Raw genomic sequence first — 6,506 nt, 5'->3', positions numbered from 1 at the left:
TAACTATGTGTAGAAAAAAATAATATAAATATGAGTCCTCCACACCTCCACGACAGCTGGGCACTGAGCTTCCAGGCATGTTGGAGTTGCTCAGCCCTGAAATCGCGGGACAAAAATAGTCTAAGAGCTAAGAACAATGCTATCAACGCTGCTAGCAAAACCTACCCAACACAACCAGCAGCAGTAGCACAATCAATGAACCTGCTCCCCTTCTTCGATGGTGTCTAAAGGCGAGAGCAGAGCGCTGCTGGCAAGCCTGTGACCCTGGTAGCCGGTTAGTTTAACGCCCAACCGTTCACACGAGCGGCGTATGTGGCCGTACAGGACTGTCAAGCGGGCCGTGCTGTCAAACTGACTTGACGGGGCTTGGCGCAACAGTCGGTTGGTGTACGACGTTGCGACTTTCCTTTGCTTTTGGCTGCATAAATTATTTTGGTTCTACAGTAGACGGATTTTAAAACCACAAAACTCACACATTTCATTTAGTATGATCGGCTGTAATTCAATTTCTGTTCCCATAGGGCACCAATCAACGCAGTAACCGAAAACTCATACACTGCGAAGCCTAATCTTAGATTCCCGCGCATTCCTGCAAAGATGGCCGCAACTGGCCAGCATCTGTCTGCGCTTTTGCAAATACAAAAATAAGCAAATGTATTTCGCTGACCCATTGACCGGTTCGCTGTTTAGTATTTGTGTTGACGGTTTAGGAAAGAATTCGTTGCTCCTTAGGCGCGTTCGTCACCGGTGTGCGCATTTACGAACATATGGGCATAGAAATCGGCTGTTCGTTTTATGCGGCTATAAGGAACATCCATTAATTACGTGACGGTCGTAGAAGGGAGTTTTTGCTTCAGAAGTTGCTTCAAAAGGGGTTCGAAATTGTGTTTCGTTAAACACATTAAGTTACTCGGTACATGTTTTGGCACGCTAAAGATCACTGTTTGAGTTCACCTTTTGTAGTAGTTCAACAAGCAGGCACAGCAGCAAAGTTCCAGGTCACTCTTTGGCATTCAACTTTGCCAAGAACCAAATTGTCGGACGGATGTCATGCATTCATAGCTGTACAGTTCGTTACACGTTCATAGCAAGCATCTACACAGCACGCTAACCAGCTGCAATCGTCCAAAGAGTTTTATGTGCCTACTAAAAAGTGTCATAGTTTCATCTCTTAACCAATCACACATCTGATAACGATCTCGAGCTGGCTTATTGGGTAACTAGTAACACAACTTAGCGTGCATATCTAACGCACCCCAAAACGTCATCAATTCAGATAGGTTACATCAGCAATCGGCAAGTCGCTAGGATGTCTAAATATCTAGATTTTAACATACACTAGTATAACGATGAATAATTCATACATTGTAGTGGATGAAGTTTTCAGCCCCAAAAGTACACACATTAATTGCATATGACTTTTGCATGATGATCCTTGACATTGCTAATGTGCAAAGCGATTTATGTAAGCATTTAATCGAATAAGGCTGCTTTCGACAAAACTAGCATATACCGGCAGTTTTTATTTCAGTTCCGTGCATCTTCACTTGGATCAATAGATTTGATGAAAACAAACAATATAATTGAAGTACTGTTACCAAGTTGGTTACTTCTTTTCCAATGTAAATTGGGAAGTCTATGCCGCAGTAACGCCCCTAATGATTGTTAATAATGCTACAGTAAAGGGAATCGTATTTGTTATTAGTCTAGTGTATGACTTATTATAATAATTGGTTTCCTTGTTATGCCCTACAATCATCCCTACATAAGCCAACTGAGTATGAAACGAACAGTTATAATCATACATATCCACCACCTTGCTTGTTGCGGTCGCTGCGTAACGCTAACGTAGACCTCTACAATATCTGACATTTAATGCACTACTGTTTAGCACTGTGTGCATCAGTGCTGCAAAATGTCATGAGCATCACGAGATTTTCACCAACGAAAACAATGAACATATCCGTGATAGCTTGATGCTCATTGCTGATACTCAATAAAAGTGCGTCATGACATGCTGAACACGACATGTGAATTCTTGAATCCAATGCGATACTCTGACTGACAAGCTTAGCTTAATGCCGGCGCAAGCATAATCATGATTTTTTCTGGCTGTGAACAGTGCTGCCAAATGCCACTATTTCAGTCATCAACACTCATGACTGAAACGAAGCTCAAATCAGATCACGTACACAACTGAGATGATCTTGGTCACTCACTTGGTCACCAATCATCACTCATTTTTGTCGGCGATAATCACGACATTGTTGGAATATACATGGCGCGTGGACTCTAACAACAAAATGAGCATGCTTTCTCCCTCTAGCTGTTTTGTTTAGCTGTTGGGTCAAACAGAGCGAGAAAACATGCTCATTTTGTTTCTTGGAACCACTCGCGCGCACCAAATATCTCACATGACTATTGTGATGATCACCGACAGAAAATGTCGCAACCTAGTACTTGACCAAGAGTTAGTTGCACACAATGTCACCAAGCATGTGATGGTCGCAACAACTGTTTGAGTCTCACCTCTGATCATCACAGTAGAACTCGTGACGCTGACATGATTTTGTTTCAGCCGGAATTTGTCACGACTATGTCAGTGCAGAGCTAATCACCGTGTAAAAAAAAGTCATGACATAGTGACTGACCAAGCGATGGCCGCAAACACGTCACATGTGAAGCATGCATTGGTCACACCAATTGTTTTGAGTATCACCTCTGACTATCACAATTGAGTACGTGACGCTGATTTGGATTTTGTTTCAGTCAGATTTTTTCATGACATTTTGTAGCACTGGTGTGCATAACATATTTCTACATAACATAATATAGCGGCGGGCAGGGACAGTGAAAAAAGGTTAACGTAATTAATGGATGCGCCCTGTTTGTGCACTGATCTTGGGGACGCATTGGTCGGTTGCGTTTTCAAACTCTCGAAACCGTTGGGGCCAGTAAGTGTAGAACTAGATTGCTTGGTTCGCACACAGTGAAACATAAGATAGAATTACACTTCAACCAACTTCGGTAGAATTCTCCAACTATTATCGCACCCTTCAATTTAGCGAAAAGATAAAAGTATATCGACCTCACCCCGTCGAACACGGCACGGATTCGATACGGTGGTGGTTGTTTCCGCAAAGAAAAGGGCCAAAGCGAAGCCAATTGCTCCAAACACCCAAACCGATATCGGCAGGAGTTCTCCCCCTCCCTTCCCAACCCTGCTGACGGCAAACGTATGGCCCCCAGCTGACGCCCGAATGGCGGTGCTGTTGGTGTGTGTGTGTGTGTGTGTGTGTGTGCGAGTGGTTACGTTTGCCACTCTTCCCGGTTCAAACCCCATTTCCAGAAGGTTCAGATACGTGCACAAGCTACGCCAGCCTCCGCCCGTCCGTCCTGGGGGCATTTCGGGCCTCCGTTCTCCCCTCACGCTGGTGGTGCGCAAACGAAGCGGAACAACGCACCACCACCACCGAGGCCGAGGCCAAGCGGACGGGCGAGAGAGCGAGCAAGCAGGCGGGGAGCGCACGACGACGGGAGCAAAGCAGAACCGAAGCTAAATTGCTTACGTCGCAATGACGTAAGCTCGTGGCGTAAAAGGCACACGGGCACACTGTACTGTAGGAAGCACGGTCGGTCGCCTGCCGCGCGCGGCCAGCGCAAACGCCGCGCCATGGATGACGTGATGCTGGTTGGCCGCGACCCCGTATTTTTGACACACCGTACACGTGCGCTTGGCTGTGTGCGTGCGCGCACAACTACCAGCGTGTACCGTTCGTTTAACCCTCATCTACCACCCTCCTCTCAAATACGAAATTCCTGCTATTTTCGGTAGTCGGTTCGGTTGTGTGGCGTATTGTGCGCGCCCGCAGCTTGACAGCGCCCGGGGATTTTCACACATTTTTCCGTCGCGTGAACGTTTTTCTCTTTCTTTTTTCTCTTGCTCTGTCTCTCTTTCTCTCTCTCTCTCTCTCTCTCTCTCTCTCTCTCTCTCTCTCTCTCTCTCTCTCTCTCTCTCTTTCCTACACCATCCAGTCGTACAAGATGTAAAGGGCTCGTGTCTCTCCCCGCTCGGGTTCTTCCACCTCTTCGCTGTGGTCGCATTTTTCAAGGTGACCAACACGGCCGAGAGAACGGTTGGTGTGTGCATGTGTGTGTGTGTGTGTGTGTGCATGTGTGTGTGTGTGTGTGCCGAGGACCAACACTACGCTGTTGTGGCGCGCTCTGGAATGCTCTGGATGGTGGATGGATGACGTCATCCGGTGATTACGTATGCAGGCGCTGACATCATCACCATCATCATCATCATTATGATCAGCAGCATCATCATCGTCATCGCCATGGCCATCATCATCGACGTCGTGTTTTGCCCTACGTCACGCGGGCGAGAGAAAGAAGAAGATGCGGGCAAACCAAAAAGGGTCGCTCTCGAGCCGATCTCCAACCGTGAGGAGAGGAGGAGGTGGGTTTTGCCTTCCCCACCCCCTTCAGAGCAGCGCGTTAATTTACGCGGCCGCACGGGTTTACTACTGCGGTGGCCGCAAGCGTGTATTGCGATGTGTTGCGGCTTTTTAAAATTCCTTCACACTGGCCGCGAAACACACTGTGTTGCGTGCGCGCAATTGGGGACGGGTTTTGTTGTTGCTTTTGTTTGTTGCGACCCCCCCCCCCACCCCACCCAACCGGTACCGAACGTTGGGCGCGCGCTATCGCCACCGTCATCGGCAGCATCATCGGGCGCTTCTCGGCAACGCTCTCTCTCACATGGGACGAGGGGATGGCACATGGTGCTAGATGGGCGATTTGCTAAACAATTTCAGCAAGTTCAGCACTGCTCCACCGCGTGTGTAGGCGAGAATGGTTTGACACAGGCAAAAAGAATTTAGTATAAGGAAGAAGACGGTGTGTCCCCGGGGAATCGTACTACGTCCAGTCTTGTACGAGCCAACACACTTATCCATTACACTGCCGCTGTCACTCATGTCTCGTGATGCTTAGCGGCATATAAAAGAGGCTCTGCGAAAGCCGTTCATGATATCTCTAATGGATTGAGTTGTCCTATTGAAAACAATTACGCGAATGCTTTTAATTCGACAGCTTTCTACGTTTTTGCTGAGAATCAAAGACTGTGTAGGAACGGGGTCAAATATTAGCCAAAATCGATTAGGCTATCTTGGAAGCCACTTAACAGCAGAGAGCCCTTGACAATTCATTATACACTCAAAAATGTATTATTACTAGAGGCATACATACTCTTTATGTAAAATTTATGAAATAAATAACATTTTTTTGCGATTACCAACCCGATTCATCAGGAAAATGTAACTGCTGTAACGAAATTTTTGCTACTTTTCAAATCGTTCTACACTACTACACCTCGTTCCTACACAGTCCTTGGTTGAGACTAAAATTTAACCTCACCGGTTGCATGGACCAACTGTTGATCTTTTAATTTATAGTTGGCACGCTTTTCCATACATTTCTATTCGCATTTTTCATAGGCCTTTCCTGTTTTGTGTTTTGTTTCGGAACCCGAATTTGCATGTACACAAACGCATGCATTTTATTTAAACAATTAACCAATGCAAGGCCCATTTACGAAGGATTATTTCATCAAATTTACGCAAGACACAGCTATGTTTTAATTTAATCGTGTATAATTCGACAAAAGAAAGTCTCCGAGATAGGCGGTACTTCTTTCACGTGGATTCGACATTCTTAATATGACAGGTTTTGGAGCAAATTCCTTTCGGTCGGATTTTAAAAACATTTCAAATTTAGTGGCTAAAACCTATCACAAAAGCAAAATGACACGAAAATCAATTATAGTTTGGCTAAAGTTCGCAAAATTTGATTTGTTCAGAAATTGGACATGAAGGATTTCTTCTCGGTCCGCATTAGTAGCGTATCTTCGGGGACAACCTGAAGAAAGGTTGTTTCTATAGGATTTCGCCATGGGAGAAAACTAGAGATACGCCCGTAAAATAGTGTTTGTAGGATTGCTGTAGCTCTGCTTTGGCTTAGATTCTGAGATAATCATTCAGAGGATTGGGTTTAAGAGATAAGGATAAGAAAACTGATGAAGAGGGAACGCATTCTGAAGTATTTTAATGATTCAATTAATGTAAATTCAAAGAACAGTGTGTCCTAGAGTGTTCCATCAACCCAGATCCCAGAAGAGAGAAGCACGAAATGGAATCTTCGACTCACCGAAGGCACCATTGATGTTCCCCCCGGTCAGCGCTGTTCGAGCTCAGAAAAAAAACCATCCCCAGCTCGTGACGTGTTTCTATACGCCTAGTGATATAATGAAAGAAAGAGAAAGAAAGAGAGAGAGAGAGAATACTCTGTTTTCATACCTGGAAAGATACTCTGTTTTCATTACCTACTTCGAATGTGTGAGTAGGTGCGTGTGTGTATGCCCATGTGTTGTTGGCGCAACTCGTTAGCAGGCGAAGTGCTTTTCAGCGTGTGTGTGTGTGTGTGTGTGTCGAGTGGTTTGTGCG

Source organism: Anopheles arabiensis, chromosome X (genome assembly GCF_016920715.1).
Source record: "Anopheles arabiensis isolate DONGOLA chromosome X, AaraD3, whole genome shotgun sequence".
Lineage (NCBI taxonomy): Eukaryota > Metazoa > Arthropoda > Insecta > Diptera > Culicidae > Anopheles > Anopheles arabiensis.
This window is presented reverse-complemented; position numbering follows the sequence as displayed.